The 16900-nt window shown below is 39.2% G+C and overlaps 1 pseudogene; it reads right to left on the minus strand.

Annotated features, from left to right (window-relative positions):
- Positions 1–262: 262 nt before the first annotated feature.
- On the minus strand, positions 263–10099 carry LOC149219453 (uncharacterized; annotated as a pseudogene).
- Positions 10100–16900: the final 6801 nt, after the last annotated feature.

Genomic DNA, 16900 nt, shown 5'->3' on the forward strand with positions numbered 1-16900 from the left:
GAATACGTCTTCGATCATCATGAGTGAGGTGGGGGAAAATTTATGGGTTCATAGGTAGGTAAGGATGTCACCATACCAAGGGTCATATGAGGTAATGGCGAACAAGTGTTCATCCGGAAGATCATCATCTACCGGTGGATATATTGCACGAGTGGGAAATTCAAAAATGAATTCAGCAAGGGCTAAACCTTTCTTACTCTCAAGTGTGACACTTTTGAGATTGAATTCTTGAAGGATAATGATCCAATTGGAATACTTGCCATTAATGATCTGTCGACTCAACAGGAGGCCCATTCTCATCTTGTTTCTCTTTGGATGTTTCTTTGACTACAATGGAAACACACCTGCCACGAATATGGAAGAGAGTTCCAGGAGCAAACAATTCTTCTTCTGCAATTTCAATTGGTTTTAGAGCCAATGGGTTTGGATCCCCTTTGTCCAAAGATAGTCCACATAGGATTTTATTGCAAGTTACTTCAGATCCCGCAGTTTCTTTCTTACTTTTATCACCTAAGTCATTTACACTACTTAATCTTGCATACGCAACATATTTACAGGCTGCATCTTGTGCAGATGACAATGCCTGCATTGTATTTACTACAAGATCTGCAACACCCTTCCGCTCTTCTCTCTCCAAGAGGCTTGTCCAATTAGTAAGAAGCATTTCATTTCGTAACCTCGCGAATGACACCCCACTCATCCTTGGGATAGCATCATCTTGCAACACCATTGTGGTGACAAAGTCAAGACAATCTTCTGCAAGTTCTTTCGAGGTACAAGGTGGAGTTGCAATTCCAACAGCAGATACAATATCAGGACTAAAACCTAACTCTTTTTCTGATCTTTTACTAAGCATTATTGCTAGAAATGCTACTGCAGCTCCTCCAAGTGAATGCCCTACCAATCTTAATCCAAAACCCTTGTGCATTTCAAGGCACTTCCTTAAGGTCTCCATCTCATGGCAAAAAAAACCAACATGCAGCTTCAGTTGTCCCAAAATGAACTTGAAATCTATCAAAAGAGACTTCCTGGTTGCTCATAGAAACCATATCTGTAACAATGTCATGGACTGTGTGTGTTCCATGGATACCAAGTACTACCAACTTATTGCGAATGTCAACTCCAATATAATATCCAGGTCGCATCACATTTGAATTGCTTACAAACTTCAAAACATTACTTTCTCGAAGCATGCTGTTACGTGCAAAACCTACAACATCTTTCATTTAAGCACTTTTTTCTAGTTCTACATGATATATAAGATCCTAAACCACATAGTCAGAGAAGATCTATTCACCCCTGATATTATCAACTGCCATTTCAGAAGCATGACGAAGAGAGAGAAGATAAAGACCCAGAGTAAGATCCCCCAAGCTCCATTCTTGCATTCCAAGAGTACTCTAATGCAGACTTGTAGCACTTTCTACAAGAGAACGAGTACTAGCAAGGCTAGGTCCATTTTCAGAGTCACTTGGTGGCAGAACCCTTTTGTAGAGTTGTAAAGTTGGCTCCAGAATATTGCTAAGCCACACCAATTGAGAGCTCCATTTTTTATCACTCAAGTCCTTTGGATTGCCACTTTGTTTATCAGTAGATATTTCCTACCTAGAGGATAGTTGTTCATCCAATTTAGGTGGCTTGGCACAATGAGATTTGCCATCTTTCATTTCTAACTTATTGCCATCTAGTTGCTCTGCTTCAGATTGTTGCCAACCATAATGAGAGAAAACATGTTGAATGGATTTGCTACATGCTTCCAGCTCCTTCCACGGAATACTCACCACTATACTACAACGAAATTACATGTACATAGATAGTCATCTATAGATATATACCCATGATAGGATGACCATCTGTGTAAAGCCATTGTACAGATGATTTAGTACTCTCCTGAAATCGCAGCCTGGATGGATGAAACTAGATCTGAGGTCTTCTATCTCGTTCAATCATTCGCTCAAGTACAAGTCTAACCATGTGAATATGTGATCTGAAGTCGAACATGGGAAGACACCGTCTGATTAGTAGCCAATGATGTAAGCTATTAACAGACATGAGAGAAATCACCGATAATGATAATGATCCTCAAGGTACTGCAGTACATTTTGCATGGTGTGAATAAATGTTTTGATGTTGAACACCATACAAAGTCTTTCAGTCGAAGGCCAGTGATGTCAACCTATCGTCGAAAGTGAGAAACTTTCCATTGATGTCTGCAAACCCCAAGGTACTGAAAGGGTGTTTCTAAGTCAACTTCTTGGATAATGTGTTGATGTCGACAAGAAGTGACTTGTCGCAGGAGGGCCTTGATGTATCCCACATCAACGATACGAAACGAGTGTAATGATTTTTGGAGACAAAATGTGACCGATGACACAAGGTTCAGGAATGGAGGTCATCAAAATGAAGGTTTATGAGTATTGCAAAGGATGAATTTAACTAAGTGACTTCTCTTGAACATGTTGGCGACACTGAATGAATTGGCAGAATTGACCCAAAACCAAAGTAATGGATGGTATGATAGACCAAGGTATGATGACCATCAAGCAGATAACCCAACACAAGTAGTCACAATAATGAAGTGAAAGTGTCATGTTCAGGAGCGACCTGTTACCATAAAGTGGTTTACCCCTTTTCCATTTTCCCCAGTCATTATTGACCAGTACCTCTCTATTTTTTATAAAGCTTGAGGAGGATAACATATTCTTGTTGTATAATTCCACTCTTCAGGTGAATCCATTGCTATGTGATGTTTTAACGAGTCTAGCAAAGGTGAAACTCGGTCTTTTCATGATGGACAAGTTTGTCGCTATTTGATGTTTTAACGAGTTAACAACAATGATAACTCGGTCCTTTTCATGTTTAGAGAGTTTGAAAAGGGACAAAAAGAAAACTCCACATGTTATTTTTCGTAAGTTTGTATCTCAAGTCCAAAAAAGCGTAAAATAATATGAGATGGAACCTATTGACCATGTTTGATCAACGTATTCCTTTTTTGTAAATAGTCTATCTCAGTCTAGAAAATGGTTAAACTTATACTGAGTAGATGTCGTTTTCAATCCATTTACGAGCTGAAAAGGACAAGTGCTCGACAATATTTTCATATTTCGAGAGTCTGAAAAGAGCTTAAAGAGGAATCCAGTTAGAGGAACGAGTGGTGTCTAGGATAGCAACTGGTTCCGGTGATGTTGGAACTTCCCAAAACATGTTGATTTATGTGAAGAGGCTGGTTAATAAGACCACTCATTGCAACTATTCCTCAGAAAGCGAAAAACAATCAAGTGAAAGCGTATGATTGGCCAAGCAGATAGTGATGATGGAAGGAGAAAAACCAAGGCTCATATGACGGAAGAGGTTGATAGAATGGCAATCACGAGGGTTAAAATGGAGATTGGTTCATTTTTACACAAGCATGAACCATAGGGAACTATGCTTGGATTCAGTTTCATGTTTACACAAGCTTGAAATGAAAAGCTATGCTTGGATTCAGTTTCATGTTTACACAAGATTTAAACGAAAAACTATGCTTGAGATTGGTTTACATGCCCCCAACATGATGAATTGACTCTTGCTGCATGCCCCCCAAGCTTCATTACATTCACCTAAGTAGAATACTTGTGGCAATCAGGTGGATGGAATGAAGGTTTATTTACCAGATCAAGTGAAAGACTCAACTGGGATTTTATGAGATCTACTCAAAGACTTGAATTGGAACTTTGCTCCAGGGGACCTTGTTTCATTTTCTAATGAGCTTAACAGAAGACAAGGAACTCTTCCCTAATTCCTTGTTTCATTTTTTAACGAGCTTGACACAAGACAAGGAACTATGCTCTGGGACCTGTTTCATTTTTTAATACGGTTGACACAGTAAAATAACTATCCTCATATTCCTTGTTTCATTTTTTAACGAGCTTGACACAGGACAAGGAACTATGCTCATATTCCTTGTTTCAGTTTTTAATGAGCTTGACAGAAGACAAGGAACTATGCTCATACCCTTTGTTTTATTTTTTAATGAGGTTGACACAAGACCAAGAACTATCCTCATATTCCTTGTTTCAATTTTTACTGATGTTGACACAAGACCAGGAACTATCCTCATATTCCTTGTTTCGTTTTTAATGAGCTTGACACAAGACAACGAACTATGCTCATATTCCTTGTTTCATTTTTTAACGAGCTTGACACAAGACAAGGAACTATGCTCATGGACCTGTTTCATTTTTTAATGAGGTTGACATAGTAAAAGAACTATCCTCATGCCCTTTGTTTCATTTTTTAATGAGGTTGACACAAGACCTGGAACTATCCTCATAATTCCTTGATCACGACCCATAAGAGGTCATGACTTTCAAGAGGTTCTCATCAGATGGAAGAACAATGATATGGAAGGGATACATAGCAAGTAATTCATTAGAGAGATCTGGTTCCAATGCCTCCAGTACATAATGCATAACATCACAGAATTGATCGTCAGTTGATGTAGGCATGGAACGGGTTGCCACATAATTGACCCGTGGCAGGAAAGATACCATTGGGACAAAAGGAACATTTAGGGCAGATGGTTGACTGGAAGCCGTATTTGGACCAGGAAATGAAAGCTGGTCAATGGTGACAATTTTTCCTTCATGTGAGAAACACATCACTCGAAAGAGTGTTGAAACAATAGCTCCCATGTCATAAACATAGTTGCGCCCAAGAAGTAAATTGTAATCTAAAGGGCCTAGGACTACCATCACATTGAGATAAACAAATTTTTCTCCCAAAGTAATAGGAAATTGAGGAAGGATCCCTAATGGTTGATTGGTTCCTCTGTTAAAAGGCAACAGATTCTAGGTAATTGGCACAAGTGGCGGAAAACTAAGCGCTTGCCAAGCAGTGGAGGAAAGGATACTCACAGATGCACCTTCTTCTATAATAGTGCCAGGTACAATCATATTACAAACCTGTACTATGATCTGGAAAGGGATAGAAGAAGGAAGACAACATCCTGTCAGTCGATTCCAATCGAAGGAAGTGACCAGACTACTTGGAGGGGGTACCATATAAACGGGAGAATTAACCCCTTGAGTTACGAGAATGGGAGGATTTTCCTCCTGTCTTGATGGAACAAGAGGTTTGCCTCCAAGCTCATTGGAATCTGAAGAAACGAAAAAAACCTGAGTGGTATCATAATTGCTTTCTACGGGAAATGTATGATGGGCTAGGTATAAAATCATTAGATTCACATTCAGAGAGAGTGGGTTCGACCGACGGTTGATTTGGGTTAGTCACTTTATCAACTAGTGAAGGATTAAGGGAGAGTCTCCTATAACCATATGGAAGTCTTTGCGGAGAAGCAGGACAATTATCCAACACTTTTTGGGCTTCATCCAGATAGGGACAAAGGTGAATGGGGTGATTCCTTCCCATAACCTACAGGGAAACTTAACTTTACCCTTCTTTCCATGAACTTTACTACCACTAGTTGATGGTGTGTCACTAGCATGATCTCTAAAAGTTGATGACACAGGACGATGTGAACGAGAAGACCATTCTTCAAAGATCTGAGGAATATCAGGAAAATTTCGAAGAAGATGGTCTCCCGTACAAAGTTTGCATGGATATCAAAGTTTGTGAGGCTTATTGGATGGTTTCTCATCAGAAGTTGCTTTCAAAGCAATGGTTGCTTGGTTGCCCCCTTGCTAAATTTTCTTCTTCTTCTTCTTCCCTTTCTTCTTCTTCTTAGCCACCTGGTTACTAGTACCAATACTTTCACCAGGCGAAGAGGAAGAAGGGGGGGAAGAAGCAACCGAGGAAGAAGGGAAAGGGTCAACTATAGGATCAACTGGAGGTTGATTTTTTCTAGTTGGAGGAGTACTCGATTGCGGAGAAATCACGACATTCTGAACCAAGGAGGTTGAAAAAAACCATACTGGAAAGCCAATGGTAAATATCAGAAGGGACAATGTATCCATATAAGGAGAACCAATATTTCCGAAAGGAGGAAAAGGACTAGGATTCCCATCAAAAGGAATTCCTTGATCGGTGGACTCCGAAGTTGTTGCCATATGTCTCAACCTAATATCAACCAAGGAGTGAGCATGGAGGATGTTATATATGATCAATTAATTTTATTTTAATCAAAATAATAGAACAAAACAAAACAGGGATAATCTAGGCAAAAGAATTACCAAGCAACTGTGAACTGCAATATACTACCTTAGTAAACCAAGGACTTAACATACGTGCAGGAAATCTCCCCGAATGTTGTGTTCAGTGTATCACAGTGTACAAGGTGGCTGACTTGGTTACCTAAGGATGGATAGCAACCTAATGTAGTCCTCTCATATATACCCGAAAGTACGTGGAGGCCCAATCTGTGTTAGTGCTATCTAATGTGAAACCGCATAGTGAGAGCATTCCTTTATACTTTACGTACTGTAACACCGCCCTATATACCTGAAGGTACATGGATGAGCTACAATATACTCACGTATGTGGAATGAGGTATCACACTCAGAATGTATCATAGACAAGTTAGCGACAGCTGCTATGTTTTATGATGCCAGAACACATCTCTAGCCTAGAACCTCTAAATGTTTTGTGTTAGGTGACAATGCTCCATTAGATTAATTGATGTTAATTTTAAGTTGATCTTGATTAAAAATTTGCCTTTCAAGGTTCACCATGTGATGTATTTGAAATTCCTAGAATGCAACTAATATTATAAGCATCCTTTTCATTCAATTTTAACAATGAAAACCTTAGATAGTAAGGATAGAGCAATTAGATTCTTGTAATCAAAGAACAAAGAACACATCTAATGCAATTTCCTTAAACTATTCCTATGAGCACACACAAAATTTTTCAATGCACGATGAAAGTTTTTCTTTTCAATTCCCTTAATGTTGAGATGAACAAAAGGAAACTAATGCACATACAATCAATCAATCCTTTTGCAAGAATGAAGACTTTACGACAGTTCCTTTTCAAAAGAAATGAAGACTTTTACGACACTTTCTTTTGAGCAAAGACTAATCGACTATAATCTAACTTTGAGAATGAATTGATAGTGATAAAGAAATAATTTAAGAAACACTAAACAATCAAGGCCAAATTAGGGCTAGGAAAGGAAACACAAATTGATTTCAGAGACACAAGCATCATTGATCTTTCAACAAGCAAAAATAGCAGGAAATTTGGGAAAAATCAAGCCAAAGGTGGGATTTTTGACCGAAGGGGGATTAGTGCAGCCTTGAATGGGAGAAAGTGCACTTCAGAGCACTATCCCCAAGCCAAGGGTGCTCTACAGCACTCTGTCTCTTGACTAAACCTGTGCTGGTGTGAGAGAGGCCATCCTAGGGACTTGCACGCACAATTTTTACCAAAAAATACTTCAAAAAGGGCTAAAACAAGATCAATGGAAGCAAGTAAAGTCTACTAGGGTGTACTAGGATGAAGGTAAACTACACGGAATGATGATCTTTCCCTAGCGGAGTCACCAATTTGCTATGTGGAATTTTACATCTATGGATAAACACAATTTCCCTAGGTGGATAGCTACACCTAGAACAACAAATTTAAAGTGCTTAACCTTTTTCTATAGAAGATAAATAAGACAAGGGACCTACTTGTTATCTTTTGCTTCCCTTTGTCTTCTTTTTTTGGCTCCGATCACTCCTTCTCGAAGTTAACTTGCTCGACAAGTACCTGCAATCATAAACAGAGGACAAAAACCAATAAAAGAAAGGGATCTATCTACTATAAGCAAATGGAATCGAAAGAATTTACACATATAATCATCACATATAAAGAAAAGAATATGGGAAAAAATGTAAACAACTTTATTAAGTAGAAGGAAGAATTACAACCATGAAGTCCGATCCATTGTCACTCTTTGAGCATGGGTTCCAACCAACATCACATCAAAAGCGCAACACTTTGGCAACATAACAATACTTGTTTACAATCTCAAACCTCACACCAACAATATTTGCTTACATATACTCAAAGTCCATCCCCTGATCACTTAGATGAGTGCTCGATTTATAGGCAAATGGAGGAGGTTTGGTCATAAATGATGGTATTGAAAGGCCTTCCAAACTTATAGTTAGTTTCCATGGAGGAAGGGATGAGAGGAGAGGAGTTTACTTAACTCATTCCCTATCCAATTTCGATCTCATACGAGATGATAAGTGTGGGAATCTTCTAGATGGCTCCAAAAGGTAAGAATATTCCTAGAACCCTATAATGATTTCGCTCAATCTCGCCCAATGCAGGTCAAAGTGGGCCTAAGTGCTCTGGAAAGCACCCTGACATGGTCCTACCTGCACTGAAGTGCACTTACCCTTGACCAAGGCTGCACTGGTCCCTCAAGGAGGCATTTCTGGAGGGCTTCAGGCCAAGAAACTCTCAGGGAAGGAGGCATTCAAAGTGTTGACTTTTCTAGGGCATGTAGCAACTGAATTAGGGTTTGATGAGCCCCAATAGTACTGATTTGAATGATGGGAGTGATGTGCCCAAACGGATTTGTAACACCGGGGAATGAATCAAAATACTTTTCCCTGGGTACGACAATTTTTACATTCCCTATATCGAGTGAGCAATGGAAGTGTGGGTTGAAGATCTCTCATTTTTTTGACTCCATTTTTTGAATCTTATTGTAAACATATTTCTTTGGCCTATATATCAATTCCAAGCCCAACTAGAAGGTTCATGGGGGAGATTAAAATAGTTGAGAACCAAATATTAGTTTGGGGGAAGTGGTGAATGCCTGTTTTAGTTGTTGACTTCCAAGAGAACAATGGCATAAGGTCTAGTACTTAGATGTTGGGATGGTATCATTGGAAGGTTGACCTCAATTAGGTGAATTGAGCTCTATGCCTAAGCAAGAGCTGTATATAAATATCTCACTATGTGAGTGTTTAATTTCCAGTTTCTAGAGTTTGTAGTTTTGCATTTCCATTTTATGAGGAAAGAAGTCCCAATAAATAAAGTTCCATGGATATTTTATGGTTTTGTAGGTTCGATACTTTTTTGACTCCATGCGCAATGGTGAAGTCTACTAGTCTACAGGTTCTCAGCACCTTGCCAGCAAGGCACTATCCCCAATTGGAGCCAATGTTGTCACTTGCTGCAAAATGTGTTTCTAGTTGTCTAAAGAGTAAATGAGAAGAGAATTTTGTAGTCATTTCCTAAGTAGTAGAAGGACTCAAAGCCTAAATGAGACACTCTCCATTAGAAAGTTCTCTGAACAAGCTTTCCAACAATATGTGGAAGTCCAAAAATGGACTCTTGGATCAAAAGACATGGTCTGCTGAAGTTCAAGGATTGAAGCCTTACGAAGGAATATCGAAGGTCTGATATATCAAAGATTGTTGACACCTAATCTTCGTGATTGGGGAATTTGTGTAAATAAATAAATTAGGAATGTGAACAGTCATCGGGAGATGAACTGAACAATCACTCCCAATTGTATATAACAATAGCCTACCTATGGAATAAAATACCAATCAGTTTTTCTGCCCTTGGAGAGTTACTGCCTGGCCTGACATGGTATCAGAGACAACTCCTTTTTAGCTTTTTTTTCCTTGTAACTCCCTCTACATATTCTGCTCATATCCTGCCCATGTTCTGCAGGTTGACATGTCTATCATATCCTTGTGAAATCTCAGTCATTGTTTAGTATATTCGTTGTGTGTGAATTCAATTTTGCTATGCGTTTCAACCCAAGCCTGCGCCTGACATATTCTCTGACCACTGACCATCCGTTTGAATGCTTTGAACTCAACCCAGAAACCGTGTTCATAGAAAGTAGCTTGGTTTCCGTCTGCCCTTTTCCGGGGTATAACCAGCGGAAGATTAGCCAGTATTATGTTGACGTGATCTTTGATCTTTCCACACTATCGGCGGCTGCTGCACTGTGGGAATGATGGAATTCGCAGAACTCCTTAACCAATTTCCGAATTTTGCTTGAAACGTCCACGCTCACCATAGAAATGAGAGTGGTTATCCCATCTCTCTCGTCAATCTCAATCGACAACTTCAGAACATTGGACATCAATGCCACAGGCTTCTCCAATTCGAACATTTCGCCATCCGAGCTCTTTAGTATAGCCATCTTATATTTGGACTCCACCCCCGCAGACTCTGAGTCGAGTTTCTTAGTGCAAACATAGTTGCACAGCTTGTTTTCTCTCATTTTGAAAAACATATGGAGAGTTCTCAATACCGTCACCACATGTTTTTGCTGGTTCGCTGAAAAAAGATTGGGTTTGTCGAAACTATTCTGATTGATGGTTTTATGAATCTGGGTGCACTGCAGAGTGGCTCCACTTCCTCGTACACCTCGTTTGGATTGGCTCCACAATTCCCATTGAACTGTGGAATGTCAAGTTCGTAATAGGTATTGAAACGTTCCTGAATCCGTGAATCACAAGATTGACACGGTTGAAGGCGGTGGCTTGGTCATCATGTATCCTCACCTTCGCTTACCGAACCCGTATTCTTGGTGAACACGTCATTTGAAGTCAAGGTTGTCTGCAGATCTAGAAGCATAATTTTCAAATCGAATGGTGGCGCAGTATTATTTTTTCTTCAGTCAACGATGTAACAGTTTTTCGCAGGTATTAAAACCGTCATCTGAGAGAAAGGGCCGAGCATAAAATGAAATCCTGGTGATTTCAATAGATTTTGAAATGATGGCTGCGGTATTTTTCCTGTGCATATTCGTTGGGCGTTCCTTTTTGGTGTTAAAATATTAAACTATGACTGTATGTCACTTCAAATGTGTATTATTGTTTTTCCATATTACCTTTACATGTTGGACATGGCATATAATACGGTGAATATTTTTTGGTTATCAACATTCCTTTCAAAGGTCAATGATATATAAAAATGGCGTAGCAGAATTCTATCCCTGCTCAGATTTTGGATGGTTTTGAATACACTTTCATATCAGAATCATTTTTTTTAGCAGCAGAAGTTTTTTTTCCAGAAGAGCACATTTTTTTGCCATCAGAAATATTTTTCTATCAGCAAAAGTTTTTTTTTACAGAATGCATTCAATCATCTCTATGGTAGGAATAGTTCTCACTGGCAAGGAGAACTATCCTGAATGGTCCCGAATGATAAAACACACCCTTATCTTCAATGAGTTGTGGAAGGGAGTGTGTGTCGAAGAAGGAGACAATGACCCAGTACAACCTACATCAGACAAAGAGCTCGTCATTTGGGATAACAAGAACAGCAAAGCATATGCATTAATCGCAGCATCTGTAAATGAAGAAGTAAGTCACCATATTTCATCATATTCAACTGCCTTTGAAGCTCTACAGAAGCTCAAAGAACTCTATGACTCACATTCTGCACTTGAAGTTGTTCAGCTCGTGATTAAACTCTTCACTCTTGAACTGAAAAATAATGATCCTCTTGCTCTTGCATCTGAAGTAAAATCCATAATGCATGATATCAAATCCACTAAGGTTGAGCTAGATATCCCTCTTATTGCTTTTCTCAAGGCACTCTATCCTACTTACTCCAATTATCTTGAGTCTTTACAAGCAAATGGAAATCTTAAAGATATAACCTTTGACTCTCTTGTGAAAAAGTTTGCTGAAAGAGAGAAAGCATTTGGAAAGAAGACAGTCCCTGAATCTTCTGAAGAGACTGTTTGCCTTGCTCATAAAGAAAAGCATCATGCTCAAGATTCTAAAAGAGGAAGAGGTGGACGAAGAGGAAGAGGAAGATACTTCAGAGGCAGGGGGGGCAGACATTCTCAAGGAGAAAAAGCAGATCTGCATTGCATTCACTGCAAACGAAATGGATCACATGATGCTTCTACATGCAAGCTAGCATGGGACAAAATTGAGCAGAAAAGAAACCAGCAGAAAGGTAAAACTGATGATACAGACAAAGGTAAAGCACCTGAATCCGCTCACTATATTGAGGCACAATGTAACGTTGGAGTAAATGAAGATTTGTTTAATGCTTCACTTGCTTCTTCAAAAAATGATTGGTTGCTTGACTCAGGAGCAACCTGTCATATGACTCATAGGAAAGATTTTTTTGAAGATTTCACTCACAATGTTGATGGAGCAGTATACTTTGCAGATCAGTCAGAAATCAAGCCATCAGGGCTTGGCACAATCAGGCTTAAACTGCCTGGTCTTCCAGAATTTCTTCTGGATCATGTTCTATATCTCCCACAGCTCAAGAGAAACTTGCTGTCCTTGGTCCACATCCGCCAGCAAGGTCACTCTATTCATATGTTTGATGGCAAGCTTGAGTTAAGAAAAGCATCTGACCACTCACTTGTCATGAGGGGAATAGAAGAAGAAAGACTTCTCAAAATACAAGGAACCTCTGCTCATGCACAACATTTCTCATATATTTCTCATCATGAAGAAGGTACACTTCCATCAAGTTTATTATGGCATGCTAGATTTGGAAATTTAAATTATGACAGTCTCCGCTTATTGAAGAAAAATGGTGTTGCTGGTTTGCCTACAATTCCTAGGAAACATAAGCAATGTGATGCTTGCATTCTAGGAAAGCATAGCAAACAGTCTTTTCATGATTCACATTCAAGAGCACATAGGAAGCTTGAAATCATTCATTCAGATTTATGTGGTCCAATGCCTGTTCCTTCTGCAAATGGAAATAAATATATCATGACATTTATTGATGATTACACCAGAATGTGTTGGGTTTATTTATTGAAGAACAAATCTGATGCCTTTCAAACATTCAAGAATTTTCATAAATGGATTGAAAATGATGCACAATCTCATATTGGGTCTATTCGCACTGATAATGGAAAAGAATATACATCAAATGAATTTGAAAACTATCTTCGCCAACATGGGATCAAGCATCAAACAACTGTGCCTATAATCCCCAACAAAATGGTGTAGCTGAAAGAATGAATAGAACAATCTTGAATATGGTACGATCCATGCTTTTCTTCAAAAATGTAAAGATAATGTTTTGGGCTGATGCTGTTCTAGGTGCTGCATATATAAAGAATAGATGTCCATCTAATGCTATAAGAAACAAGACTCCTTATGAATTGTGGTATGGACATGTTCCTTCGGTAAAACATCTCAGGATCTTTGGTTCCACCTGTTATGCTTTGATACCAAAGGTACATAGAAACAAACTTGGTGCTAGAAGTCGTAAGTGTATCTTCCTGGGGTATTCAAACACCTCTAAAGCATACGCCTCTATGATGAAGTAAATAAAAAGTTTGTTGTATTGACAGATGTCATTTTTCTTGAATCATCCAAATCTGACAATGTTGTTGAGCGGCAACTTGATCGCTTGGATAGATTCGCAAAAATGAAATCATTTCAAGAATTTGATAATCTTATTCCACATCTTGAAGGGGGGATTCCTATTCTAGAACAACATGTGGAATCTTCTTCTGAAGAACAATCTCCTCTGCATGAAACTCCAACAACGGATGATGCTTTAAGTGATGTAATTGATATAATTGGGAGACTCAATCTTGATTCAGTCCCAACTCAATCAACAGAGCAGCCTGGACCATCTTAGAAAGGTCCCCCAAAGTGGCTGACAAAGACACTTGAAAGTGTTCATCCTGATGAAATTGGAAAAAAAGGAACCAAAAATTCAAACTGACAAAATGGAGGTGATGTAGATGACTCTAATTCACCTGTTGATATGGATGTTACTTATGATTGTGAATTGAACTTGTCTACATATTTTGAACCAACTTCCTTCAAAGAATCTGCTTCTCATGATGAATGGAAAGAAGCGATGAAAAATGAGTATGATGCCCTCATAAAGAATGGCACTTGGAAGCTGGTTGATCCTCCATTTCGAACCAAACCAATTGGCTGCAAGTGGGTCTACAAGAACAAGTACAAAGCTGATGCCTCACTTGACAAGCACAAAGCTAGGCTTGTGGCAAAAGGCTTTGCACAGAAGGAAGGGGTCGATTATGAGGAAACTTTTGCCCCCACAGCAAAATGGGCCACCATCCGGACACTCTTTGCACTAGCTACTCAGAACGGTTGGAAAGTCCATCAAATGGATGTAAAAACTGCATTCTTGAATGGAGATCTAAAAGAAAATGTTTTTATGTCCCAGCCTGAAGGATTTGCTGTGAAAGGACATGAACATAAAGTATGCAAACTTGTGAAGTCCTTGTATGGCCTCAAACAAGCACCGCGAGCCTGGTATGAAAAACTAACTGAGCATCTTCTGAAACTCAACTTCAATCATTTTGATCTTGATGATGCAACTTTATTTGTCAAGAAAGTTGGCAAAACAGTTGTGTATCTTGTGGTATATGTAGATGATCTTTTAATGACAGGGAACAATGAAAGCTACATTGCATCCATAAAGAAGGAATTAGGGAAAAGTTTTGAAATGACTGATTTGGGCTATGTTCATTACTATCTTGGCATTGAAGTAACCCAACATCCAAAATCCATATTTCTTTCTCAAAAGAAATACATTGGAGATTTGTTAAACAGATTTGGCATGACAGAGTGCAATCCTCTTTCTACTCCAATGGAACAAAACTTAAAGCTCACATCTATTGAAGGAAAGGAATTTGAGGATGCAACAAAGTATAGACAGCTTGTAGGAAGTCTCATCTACCTCACTACTACCAGACCAGACATTTCATTTACTGTTGGAATCCTCTCCAGGTTCATGCAAAAGCCTTGTGAAGGACATTGGTCTGCTACAAAAAGAGTTCTAAGGTACTTGAAGGGAACTCAAGACCTTGGAATCAAGTATACACAGGTGGACAACTTCAGCTTGATTGGATACTCGGATTCAGACTTCGATGGAGATAAAGAAACTGGGGTATCTACTTCAGGATATGCTATGAGTCTTGGATCAGGAGTTGTCTCCTGGAGATCACGCAAACAATCAGTTCCAGTAGATTCCACAACAGAAGCAGAATACGTGGCAGCAGCTGAAGCAACGAAAGAAATTGTGTGGCTCAGGAAAATTCTTGAAGATTTGCAGGTAAAACAAGTACAATCAACTCCACTCATGATTGATAGCATCTCTACAATAAAGTTGGCCAAGAACCCAAAGTTCCATGATCGAACAAAGCATATCAATACTAAATATCATCTGATTCGACATCATGTTGAGGCCAAAACAATCCATCTCCCTCATTGTTCCACAAATGAGCAAATTGCAGACATCTTCAACAAAGCACCTGGAAGGGAAAAGCTTGAACGATTCAGAATGATGCTTGGACTCACCAACAACCCTTCAGATTAAGGGGGGGAATGTTCACACCTAATCTTCGTGATTGGGGAATTTGTGTAAATAAATAAATTAGGAATGTGAACAGTAATCGGGAGATGAACTGAATAATCACTCCCAATTGTATATAACAATAGCCTACCTATGGAATAAAATACCAATCAGTTTTTCTGCCCTTGAAGAGTTACTGCCTGGCCTGACAAAGATCACATATCATAGGTCCAGAGATATCAACGATTGCAACCTTAGATCATCAGCCATATCGACAGTCACAACATTAGAGCATCAACCATATCAGTGATCACATATTAGAGGTCAGGCATATCGGCACATCGCATATCGGAGGTCTTGAATATTAGAGCATCGAGACATTGGAAGGATGGAAAATCAGAACTTCTTAAGGTGACAATCTTTAAAAATTTGGGATATGCATAATGTGTCGATAGTGTTAAAAACTGATGGGAATGCTGAAAAAGGATTAACAAAGAATCTCATTGCAAAACCAAAGGTGGGAAAGCTATTTTCTCTCTCTTCTAGTAGGACATGTGGGGGCATATGATTGGTCCAGATAAGCTACAGTGGCATTTGACATCAGTATGACATGGCGGTACCAAAGGACACGTGGCAGGTAGTTTTCGCATTTTGAGGGGGCTTCGATATTGGGTTGGCACCACGGTCACAAAGACTCAAGTAACTAAGGGCGTTGAGCACTTAATGAAGGAAAAATAGCCCCTGGTAGGAACAAAAACACTCTAACAACTCAAGGATAAGCGGCAGGTCACAACCCTCGGTCCTATGGTGAGAAATGTGGGAAGGGCTAAGTGGAAGGAGATCATCATATCAGAGGTCAGAAATCAGAATATTAGAATACTGCACCACTATGAAAATTGCAATATGGAATTTCTTCAATAAGCATTTTACAGAGAGTTAAAGGCATATGGGTTGGCAGCTACAAGATTGAATGTAGGAACAAAGGATTTGGTATCAGGAGTAATGGCGACTATCAAAGATCGCTGGGTCAAGGTAGAAAGGACCATGATCTGCTGGAAATAGTGTTGGGTTTGCCTTGAGGTGATACAAGCCATCTCTATTCTAAAATGGTAAATGGAGGTATGGGACTCAGGAAGCAGTATGCAAGTCACTTGGGAATTAATTTCTCAGCATGGAGCTCCACGTAGTCAAGCAATGAAAGATTGCTAGGTCAATCTCTGTTTCTTCACTTTGGCAAGCTACTAACAATTGATCGCTCCCAACTCCAGCGAGTGGGGAATTCAAGCAGTTAAGGTGAAAGCGACAAGTGAACTGGTCGAACAACTATAGAGGAACAACATGGAAAAGACGTGGCCTATCGGAGCCCATCACAGGAATGGCAGGGATATATTTTCCTTAACCATTATTTAGTTTTATTTATGCCTATTATTGTGTAATTTTTGCATTTTCAAGAACGAAATCAAATCTGATTGTAATCATTTTAGGCAGAAGAACCTTGACATGCCGGGACAGCTAGTTGATTAGACAATAAGAGCTTGGCTGAGATATTTTGTAACTTTTGTTCAAAGCTCCCCCTCTCCTTATAAATAGAGGGAAGAAACACTTAAATGAGGTTCCGAATATCTGCATTCTAGAGGCCCGAATTTTTCTATTGCAAGTTCCGATCTCTATTTCCAGA

This window comes from Pinus tabuliformis, chromosome Q (genome assembly GCF_031772625.1).
Source record: "Pinus tabuliformis cultivar Carrire ecotype Pingquan chromosome Q, CPIR1, whole genome shotgun sequence".
Classification (NCBI taxonomy): domain Eukaryota; kingdom Viridiplantae; phylum Streptophyta; class Pinopsida; order Pinales; family Pinaceae; genus Pinus; species Pinus tabuliformis.